This window comes from Coptis chinensis, chromosome 5, assembly GCF_015680905.1.
Source record: "Coptis chinensis isolate HL-2020 chromosome 5, ASM1568090v1, whole genome shotgun sequence".
NCBI lineage: Eukaryota > Viridiplantae > Streptophyta > Magnoliopsida > Ranunculales > Ranunculaceae > Coptis > Coptis chinensis.
Window position 1 is genome coordinate 33,704,410 of NC_141460.1, and position 11,745 is coordinate 33,716,154.

At 36.1% G+C, this 11,745-nt stretch overlaps 1 pseudogene across 1 annotated transcript; it reads left to right on the forward strand.

Annotated features, from left to right (window-relative positions):
- The first annotated feature begins 2,409 nt into the window (after positions 1-2,409).
- Positions 2,410-6,753, forward strand: LOC147497354 (ABC transporter B family member 15-like; annotated as a pseudogene). The gene is made up of 3 exons (XR_015195099.1): positions 2,410-2,899; positions 4,136-6,021; positions 6,156-6,753. The product of XR_015195099.1 is annotated as an ABC transporter B family member 15-like (transcript).
- The last annotated feature ends 4,992 nt before the right edge of the window (positions 6,754-11,745 follow it).

Genomic DNA, 11,745 nt, shown 5'->3' on the forward strand with positions numbered 1-11,745 from the left:
GTGTAGACGGCTGAAGAAGAACCAAGGAGAGAAGGCGGATTTTTCAATTGGAAATAAACAACCAACCCAGTACCCTACACTTAAGAAATGAGACTCAGCCCTTTGGTTCTAACTGAGTTGAGTATAAACTACCTCTCATCGGCTCATATCATATAACCTCCCTATTATTTAGGTCTCGTTAAATAATCTCTCTGTTTTCCAAAATAGACATAAAATCTAGTCTGTTTTTATTTACCATTTTATCTTATTTCCTTTTTTACTTTTTTGGGATTGAAATTTTCCCGACTATATGTAAATGTATTTTTACATAGTCATATATATATATATGTGTGTGTGTGTGTGTGTAAAACTATATTTACATAGTCATTGGAGTTATAAAAACTTAAATTTACATAGTAACTTTTGGGTTTGAAAATTTCCCTCACAGAATATATGTAAATTTAAATTTAAATAGGTTAAGAAGACTCTGTAATTTTATATTGTCATATATTTTCATATGAAAACTTAAATTTATATATGTAAATTTAAATTTTAATATGTAAAAATACTATGCATGTAAATTTAAATTTTCCTATGAAAAAAAATTTCATATGAAATTTTAAATTTAAATAGGTTAAGAAGACTGTGCAATTTTATATTGTCATATGTAAATACAAATTTACATAGGATTACGTCAGCCCGGTATGTCCTTAAGCCGAAATTATAAATAAAGATTGATGATGTTAACCCGGTTTTCAAAGGAGTATTTTGGTCTGTTTTGGCTTTGATGTTATGTTTTAAATAATAGAGAGGTTTTATGCATTTGTTCGTTCCTGGGGGTTTTTGTGTAACAATTTTTTGGTGAGGGAGATTAAACCCAAAATCTGGAAAATAAAGTAATTGGTACCAGGATTGATGCTTGCAATGGCAAAAATTTAGTTTGATTGGATTTGATCTAAAAGACGAAATTGAGTGGAAGACAAGTTATGGAATCAACTGGAATCTCGCTGTTAGAAAAGAAACAAAAGAATCATCGTTAGAGCTGCAATGTGATCCGAGGATACTACTACAGTACTAATACCTACGCACGACTTTTTATTAGTCTCAAAGTTGGATGGTAATGCCTCAAGATTCTAACGCTCAAAGTAGATATGAAAAGAGTAGAGAAGAGCAAAACCAAGAAAACTTGGAGTTGAAGCAAACAGTTGGGTTGTTGTCGTTGTTGTTCAGATATTCAGACACGAAGGATGCATTGTTGATGACGCTAGGAACGATCGGATGTGTAGCTGATGGATCATCGACGCCACTCATTATGCTTGTCCTAAGTAGGATCATGAATAAGTACTCTGCGCATTCCGACCTTACACTTCATAACGTTAACGAGGTTGGTTTCACGTACTGGATTGATATTGACAAGCCAAACATACTTAGGATACTGGAGGCACAAAGGGGCATCCCTTGGACTAATCGAGGTTTTCATTCCGTCAATGTCCATTTTAAATTTCCAAACAACGTTTGCCTCAACCTGAAAGCAGACTGTCTTGTTAGAACAATTTCAGGAGAAAATCTAAAATTCTAACAATTTTTTTTTGTTTTTCATGTATGACCAATGGAAGTAGGCTTAGTGCAGTTCTTAAGAATGACATAGCGTACTCTTTGAAATGACAAATTGTTTCCTGGAATACAATCAACTTGTGCACGAATGAACTCCATGAATCTCCCTCTTCTCTTTTGCCATGCCCTCGTCTCTCTTAATAAGCTAGCAAATTAGGAATCAACATTCTCTATTTTTTTGGGAAATTACTTTTGTAACAATGTGTAAGTTTTATGGCTAGGTACGTGATCCTCGTCTTTTAAAATTGTTTTGTAGGACGCATCTGCTTTAGTCTACTTAGCAATTCTGGTGGGCGTTGGTGCATTTCTAGGTATGGACTAAGACCCAATATCGCAACTCTTTCTTCCCTAATAATGTTAAAAATATAAAAGGATTTTTTTTCATTATTATTATTATTATTATTATTATTATTATTATTATTTATGAACTATCTTATGCTAATATTTTCCTATGGGAATTGAAAAAATTGCCATATAATATCCTGTTGGCAATCATACACTCAACAACAGCGTGTTTTCATCTTCATGAATGTTACCATCTTAGTTGTTTAAATCAAACACAGCCAAATCAACAAAAAAAAAAATGATACAACATAATACAATATAATTGGTTGATATCAGAAAAACAAATCTGTCATTTCCCTCACATCCTTTTGTTTTTTTTAAGAAACAACTGCAGCTTTTCTGATATTTTTCCTTTTCTTTTTTAAGAAACAAAAGAAACAACTCAAAAAAAAAAAAAAAAGGAAAAAGGAAAAAGGAAAGAAAAGCATGACAATTTGATGCAGCTTGGTCAATGTGAATACTTTTTACAACTGCAGCTTCTCTGATATTTGAAATGATAGAACGTGTTCCAAGCATAGATGGTGAGGAACAAGAAGGAAAAATTATACAAGAATTTAGAGGTGAATTGGAGTTCAAGGATGTTGATTTCGTATATCCATCAAGACCGGGAATCTTGGTATTGAAGAACTTCAGTCTTTGAGTGACACCAGGTCAAACTGTAGGACTAGTGGGTGGCAGCGGAACGGGCAAATCAACTATTATCTCATTGATTGAAAGGTTCTATGATCCACAGGGAGGAGAAATCCTATTGGATTCAACTAATATAAGGAGGCTTCAGCTTACATGGTTACGATCTCAAATGGGTCTAGTTAGCCAGGAACCAATTCACTTTGAGACTTCTATCAAAGAAAATATACTGTTAGGGAAACCAAGCGCTTCAATGGAAGAAGTTATCAGTGCATCAAAAGCAGCAAATGCTCACAACTTTATCAGCCAATTACCTGACGGTTACGATACCCATGTAAGTAACTATTGTGATTTATGATGTTGTCTCTTTCTTGGACTTGCTACTGCTATTATTGACTACTGGAATAGCAAAACCATTCACCACGCCAGAGGATTTAGGATTTCTTTCTGTTGCTGCTGTGTTGTTGCAGCTACTTCTCTCGCTAACGCTGCTATAAGTATTGAATGCACCGGAGACTTACTGCTAATACCGCAGATCAAGTGTTTAACAGGATCATATCTTAGTAATTACTTTAGTAATAATCATATCTGCAATGTCACCTTTCACTGCTAACGCCGTCCGAACTAAAGTAGAACATAAAACTGCATCTGTGAATCCAAAAAAACTACCTGTCTTTTTTTAAGAGCCTTAGAAAGTTAGAAGTATGAAAAATATCAAGCAAAATTTAACTCTTCAACAGGATATGACTAAGTACTCTATTGTTTTTTCTGAAAAATTTAAACACATACATATTAACATATAATTTACATGTTCTTTTTATTATAAATAAATTGTCTTAACTTCGTAAGTATCATTTTGTAAAAACAAAACATTAAAATATAGGATAAGTTAGTAAACAATACATGAACATCCTATCACTTGTCAATAGTTTTGTTCTTAATCTTTATAGACTTAGTCGTTAAGAAGCATGGTCATTAGGAACATAAAAAGGGACACACAAAGTTTCTGTCTTACCTTATTCAAGTTAACAGAAAAATGAAGTGTAGATTGTTTTCAGCAGAAAAGTGCCTACTTCCTACTTCTGGTTTTCGCTATTTGGAATTGGTATCCAACAATGGTCTCAACTCTCAAGTCATATATACAGAGTGCATGATAAGGTTCTTCGCTTAAGACTGGTTCTGACTGCAAGATTTGACACCTGTCATCACAGCAGCTACAAACATGCAGCATACATGTTGCGGTGATTATTCAAAGATGACATGCTGAGTGATGATGGTTTGATATATATCAAGGGCACAGATTTTGGCGAGTACAGATATAAGGGCGTCTATGTTACTGCTGAACTAGTAGCCAATTGCCCAGTTTCCACTATAAACTTTCTGCTGAATCTAATTAGTCATATATTACAAACATGATAGAATGGTAACTTATAATATCGAAACTTTATTTAGTTATTAATATTCCAACCTATGCTTTATGCACTTCCTGATTTTCATCAATAAAAGCGGTAAGTATGTTATTGACTTAAAAGAAGAAGGAAGCATTGTCTTAACCATTTGTATTTCTCAGGTTGGTCACTTTGGAATTCAAATGTCTGGAGGGCAAAAGCAAAGAATTTCCATTGCAAGGGCTTTACTGAGAGACCCAAAAATACTGTTGCTTGACGAAGCAACCAGTGCATTGGATTCACAGTCAGAAAAAATTGTGCAGGATGCCTTAGATCAAGTCTCTATAGGAAGAACGACAATAATTGTGGCACATCGCCTCTCAACGCTTCGTAATGCAAGCTTGATTGCTGTCATTCAGTCAGGCCAAGTGGTGGAAGCTGGCTCACATGACCAACTTATTCATAACAAGCATGGCCAATATTCAGCAATGGTGCAGCTACAGCAACTGGCCATCGAAGATGAAGATTCGCCTTTGACAGCCCCAGAAAACAACAAAGATAGTTCGCCCACTTACTTTTTAGGAAATCAGAAACATATCGAGGGATTGGACAAAGTATTCTCACCTGAAGTTCCCGACTCCGATAACAAAGGCAACCATCAAAGAGAGGAAAATCCCAGTACTCCATCTCTATGGAGTCTGATGAAAATGACAACCCCTGAATGGAAAAGAACACTTTTTGGTTGCACAACTGCTCTTTGTTTTGGGACCATTCAGCCAATTCATTCATTCTGCATGGGTGCACTTCTCTCTGCCTACTTTGTCAATGACCCTGACGTGATTAGATCAGAAGCAAAACTCTTTTGTTTTGCATTCATATTCTATGCTATCCTAACTCTCATGACAAACATTATTCAACATTACAATTTTGGTGTAACGGGAGAACACTTAACTAAGAGGATCCGGGAAGAGGTGTTGGCCAAAAGCCCTGACATTTGAGGTTGAATGGTTTGACCAGGAAAACAACAATAGCGGGGCCTTGTGCTCAAGGCTGGACAGGGAGGCTAACATGGTACGTTCTCTAGTTTGTGATAGGTTATCCTTGTTAGCTCAAGTCTTCTCTGCAACCTTTATAGCCGTTGCATTGGCAATGGCATTAGCATGGCGATTAGCAATAGTAATTATCTCTCTGCAACCATTCATCATTGGCTCTTTCTATGCTAGAGGTGTTCTGATGAAGAGAATGTCGAAGAAAGTCTTAAAAGCACAAACTAGCAGCAGCAAATTAGCTAGTGAAGCAGTCAGTAACCATAGAACCATTGCTGCCTTCTCCTCTGAGGAGAAAATAATGGGCCTCTTCGGTGCTTCTTTAGAAGGTCCAAAGAGTGAGTCTCAAGCAGTCCGGGTATGCAGGGATAGGACTCTTTGTGTCACAATTTCTCACTGCTGCTAATACTGGTCTAATTTTGTGGTATGGAGGGACACTGTTGGTACATGGAAGGATCACATACAAGCATCTTTTCCAGACATTTTTCATCTTGGTAACTACGGGTAGAGTTATAGCAGAGGCTGGTACTGTAACATCAGGCCTATCAAAGGGTAGAGATGCCGTGAAATCAGTGTTTACAATTTTGAAAAGGAAAAGCAAGATGCATCCAGATGATCCAGAAGGAATCAAACCACAAAAGTTGGATGGGATATACACAGCTAGCTGATGTGCATTTTTCTTATCCATCACGGCCTAAACAAGTTATTTTTATGGGACTGAGCCTAGAAGTTGACTCCAGAACAACGGTTGCATTGGTAGGGAAAAGTGGATCGGGAAAATCAAGTATTATCAGCTTAATTGAGAGATTCTATGATCCATTAAAAGGGTCTGTAGTGATAGATGGAGTGGACATCAAATCCTATAATCTTAGAGCTTTGAGATCCCACATTGCATTGGTAAGCCAGGAACCGACTCTCTTTGCAGGTACAATCCATGAAAACATCATATACGGGAAAGAGAAAGCAACAGAAGCAGAGGTAATTGAAGCCGTGATTCTTGCCAATGCCCATGAATTCATAAGGTAAAAATTTTCTCTATGTATCACTACTCTACTTTGGTGACCTAAGTCCACTACAAGTTATTTTCCTAAACTATAGTAAGATCTAATAATTTTGTGATTCTCCACTGATTCATCTATGCATATAAAACCAACAGTAGCATGAAGGAAGGGTACGATACCTATTGTGGAGAATGAGGTACACAGCTATCAGGAGGGCAAAAGCAAAGGATAAATCTTGCTAGAGCTATCTTGAAAAATCCCGCGATATTGCTATTAGATGAAGCAACAAGTGCACTTGATAGTAGATCTGAGAGCCTGGTTCAGGACGCACTGGAAAAGATGATGATTGGTAGGACATGTGTAGTGGTAGCTCACCGTCTATCCACAATTCAAAAAGCAGACTCCATAGCAGTGATTGACAATGGGAGAATAGCAGAGAAGGGATCCCATAGTGAGTTACTTGCTAGAGGAGAGAAGGGTTCTTACTACTCACTTGTCAGGCTCCAAAGATGTCATACTACGGAAACAAAACAGGAAAAATAGATTCAGGCATTCATCACCACAACAAGGATCAGACACAAACTATAAAATCATTAACCTCTAAAGCTTCCATATTCTAGTGCAGTGTTACTTAAAGTTCCAGATATGATAATGTATCATCGAGGCATTCTTGGGCTCAAACTATTTTAACCAAAGTTGATTTTTGACCAACAAAATTTGGTGCCAAAGTAATATATCTTCAGTTGGAGTCTACTAATACCATATCAAAGAATCATAGCAAGGCTCATTGAAGTAAGTATCTCTTGGCGTTATCTACCGAACTAAGCTTAAAATTCCGAAGCCCAAGCAAGAAAATACAACACCCTATGAGAGGCTAAAAATCTAAAATCTCAAAAGGAAAGTGTACCTTTGCGTGTAAACTTGTAGCACAAGTTAAAGAGAAGATGTGTCACAGTGGATTTCGTACTGTGAAGCGGCGAGTTGTAAAAATTCCAACTGAGGAAATTGTGACCAAGAATTTTGGGTGTTTGGATTTGTGTTTTCAAGTAAATATAGGTTAATATCATATTGACTGGTTGATTTTAGTTGACTAGTTGAACTTAGTGGAGAGAGCTTCCCCAGATACTGTATTCCCCTTCTTATAATAGTAACTTCCCCAAACATTTCCCACAAAATTAAGAGTTTGAGTTTGATTCAAAATTAACTAGTAAAAAAAGAGAATGAAACTCCCCACAAACACATTTTTATAGTTCATTCAGATTGTTTTTGGGCCAGAGTTGTGTGGTTGTAGAAGAAGATTTACTAAAGATTTGTGATTTGAATAGATGCATGAGATGAATGCGTGAAGAAAAGTAACTTTATTTCTCTAATGGTGGTTACAACTCTCTCTCTCATTTCTCTCTCTTGTTTACAAGTTTTTGATGGGAAGAAGATAATGATCTTCTCTCTCCTGTACTCCAAATTAGCTTTCCTTTTCTTCTTCTCCACTTTCTTCCCGTTGATACCTACAAATATGGGAAAATGAAAAAAAAAATACATTAAACTTTGCACTTGGTTTCCAAACAGGCAATTTAATTTTTTTTATTCAAATAAATATTGTACTTTCACAAAATTTCAATCAATTAATTGGATGTCCAATGACTGTTAAAAATTTCCCCAATTCTATTTTGCCTGGCAGTTGTTTAGACCCGAGGTGGCATCCATCCAACATTTCGACACACCAACTCATAAAATATCAACTAGAATATCAGTTAAACCAAATTTCAAAAACAGATATCCTGATATTTCAGCATCACGTGAGTTGTCTCCCCCCTATTTATTTCTTTCTTCCTCATTATATGCTCCAATTCCATTAATGGTGGAAACTACAAATTGTCTACAAAATATTTTTTTCAAAATTCAAAATTGAACAAACTAACATGTCATTCAACAAGATTAAACAAAAAGGTCTTTATTATGTTGCAAACGAATAGCATCCATATTAATTAGCATGAATTCAGTGCGACAAAAAAGTGAGAACCATTACCAATTTGAGCAACTACGTACATCTGTTTTAGCTAAAGGGTAAGTGTAAGAGATGCAAGCTTATCTAGTTCTCTTCTAATAAAAGCACTAGTTGTAAATTCTTCAAATTTGAACTCTGAGTATTCATGAATCTGGCTTCTTATTGAAACCAACCACTCTTTTTTTTCCTTTGCTGTGTTCATAAGTTGTAGTGAGTAGTGCTCACTGAATTCTCCATGAAATGCAACATAACAAACAACAAAGAGAATTAAAACAATACCCATTACTCAAAATTGAATAATTTTGAATGGAAAGCATCAAATTTTTGTTAATACTAATAACTAGAAAAAGATTGTTTTGACTGTGTTACAAAATATTTTTAAATTTTGAGATCTCGAAATTTGGTTTAACCGATATATCAGTTGTAATTTGATGAGTTGGTGTGTCGAAATGTTGGATGGATGCTACCTCATGGTCTAAACAACTACTACATTGGCAAATTATAATTGGAGAAAAATTTTAACGGTCCATGTAAGCTGGACATCCAATTAATTGGACGGAATGCCTAAATTGAAACTTTGTGAAAGTACAATGTTTATTTGAATAAAAAAAAAGTGCGTTGTCTCTTTTGAAATCAAGTGCAAAGTTCAATATATTTTTTGGTTATTTTCCCTACAAATATTGAACTGTAGAGAGTATGTCGATATCTCGACATATACTAAAAAGGTCGGGATGAAATATTAGTAACGATATTTGCCCACGATATCACCCCTTCTCGAATTTCAAAATAATTTAAAATTTGAATTTTTTGAGAAGCGGTTACTGTTTGGAGCCAACAGTTTGGCCCTAATTTTCTTGTACCCGTGAGGTCCGACATCGGCCAGGCAAAAACATCCTTGTTTTCTAATAAGAAGACTATCAGTTCTTCTCTTATAGCTGAATGCATCTCCATTCCAATAAATGTATAACATTCCTCCTTTCCTTTGCTGATATTAACTTTTTTGACTACCTCTATAGTTTTGCTTGCAAACATTTCCTCATTTTGCTTTAACTCCTGTGTAAACTTCATCTGCTCTTGTATCTGTTGCATATCGGTATCGGCAGGTAAAGTTTTTTGTAATTGCTATTTGGAGCTTTCAAAAACGCCCCAGTGTCTTGCTGCTTTTCCTTCATCATTCCCTTTACTGTGACGAAATTGCACTTCTCCAATTTGGATTGGTCTCCCCTTATCTTATGTAACTCATAAGCAGTTGGGAATCGAATCACTTAGTAGAATGTACTTGGCACTGCACGCATATCGTGTATCCACTTTCTACCAAGTATTACATTATGATCAAAATGATGTTTGATAACAACAAATTTTGTCATCACTATTTGTGGTCCAGCTCGGACTGGTAATTTTATCTCCCCAGCTGGCTTCGTGGAGCTTCCATTAAATCCATACAAATTGAACTAGGGTGCTTTTAGATGAGTTTCATCTAATCCGATACCCGTGAACGCCTTCCAAAACAAGATTTTTACAGAACTTCCACAATCTACCAAGATCTTCTGCACATCATACCCTGAGATGTGCAGAGTAATTAACAAGGCATTATCATGAGGTAACATGACCTTTGATAAGTCTTCTAGTACAAACATTATCGCCCCTAGAATGCTGGTCGACACCAAATTAGGATTCACAGGGATAGACTCAATGTTGGCCTCAAGAACCCTCCTTTATTGTCGAAATTTTCCTTATCTTATCTCGGATGATCTTCTTCTAAGGTATCACCCCTTTGTAAATCATGTTAATGACTCCCAGAGGCTTCTCATGTATTGTAGCCATTACCTATGGTCGAGCATTAGCTCTAAACTCTCACAGCTTTCCATCCTTCATCAACCTGTTAATCTCCCTTAATAATTGCAAACACTTGTTTGTTTCATGATTCTTGACTTTGTGAAACTGACAATAAGGTTTGTCTTCCAAGTCTTTGGGAGTAAACTGTGGATATCGTACGTAAGCTTCCTTGCCTACTCGTCTCCATATATCTTCTGGTGTTATATTGATGGTGACATAGTTCTTTGGATCTAATTCTTCTTTCAATGATCTCTTATATCTCCTTTTTGTTGGAGGTTGAAACTTTGTTCTTGCAAACGCCTCACTAGGCCTTTTCTTATCTGGTTATGCATATTATCGACTAGCACCTCAATCTTGAGGTTCTGTCTATTTACGATTCGATTCCGATACTTGTAGCGCAGTTTGTACTATTGCATCCAAAATTCCTTCCTCCACACAAATGTCTTTTTCGGCTTTATCGTATAACTCTTGCAAAGTTTTTACCTCTTTCCGCAACAAGTATTTATGCATATCCGATGTTGGTATCAGCCCGTTTGAAATGCCATGATTGCCGTCAAATCGGACTCGTCCAGCTTTTCTACTGACTGTGTCTCGGTTTTGAAACGTGCCAAGAAATCCTTTAGTGATTCCTTCTTCCCTTGCCTCAATTGAAACAAAACCGACATCTACTTCGGTTTAACCCTTTGATGCCCATAGTTTGTTAGGAATTTTTCCTCTATTTCTCTAAAGCAAGAAATTGTTCCTTCAAGCAAATAACAAAACCACTTCAAAGCTTTTCCCCTTGAGACTAGAAGAGAAAGATTTACATAGCAAAGAATCAAGATACTCCGTACCTTGGTATACTGAGTACTGATGTCGATATCCGAATAAATGATCCATTGGATCTGAGGTGCCATCGTACTGATTGCATTTCTAAGTTTTAAACTTTGGAGGAAGAGTCCTCTCTATCTTTTTACTTAGAAGATTCCTATTGACATCATCAGCCAGCTTCCTTACCGATGCCGATGCTTTCTCGTGTAGTTGATCCCCAAATTGTTTCATCATCATCTCTTTAATAATTTCTTTTGTTATCGGCCTAACTACTTGCAAGTCTTCTTCTTCACGCACTACATTCTGGCCTTTCTTTGCTATAGATGGGACTTCTTCTTGATGGATCTGTCTAGCAATTGGACTATCTGATGATGACCCTTCTCCATTTTTTTCCATATAAATCTTGCTACAAAAGCTTCACATTCATTTCTCTCATAACATTGTTCCCTTGTATCAAGTTCTTGTTTTGCTTCTCCAACTCTTGAAACTTGAGCAACAAAACTTGTAAAGATAACTCTTCCTTTGAATCTCTTCTACTTCTTCCCTTACTCTACTAACAGATCTTCTGGTTCTTCTCTCATCAACCTTGGAAGCAACCTGAGAACTGCTCCCTTCGTTTGCTACTACCTTGCTTGTTATGTTTCTTTTAGGAGGCATCTTGAACAAATCTCAAAACAAATCTTCCTCAATACACTTCGCTCACCAAAGAAAACTTAGTGGATGATTCTTTCTTGATGAGCAAACGGCGCCAATGTGGTTGTAGAAGAAGATTTTGTTGGGACATTTGGCCTTTACAAAGCCAATGAATATTTATTGATTATACATGATGATGTCTAATTAAATACACGAATCTTATTATTATGCATATGGGTGAACTAATATCATATGATAAAACTATAAGTTCCATAGGTAATAGAATTAGAACAATCAAGCATATGAAGAGTCATGTGCATGAGATTTGATTGTATCTATTTACCTAGAATGCACAATTAGGGGTGAAGTCGGACACTTCACTTATAAGACTGTAATATACATAATTGCTATATGATAGGATGATGATATCTCAATCATTTGAGTATGACTCTAAGTTTGTA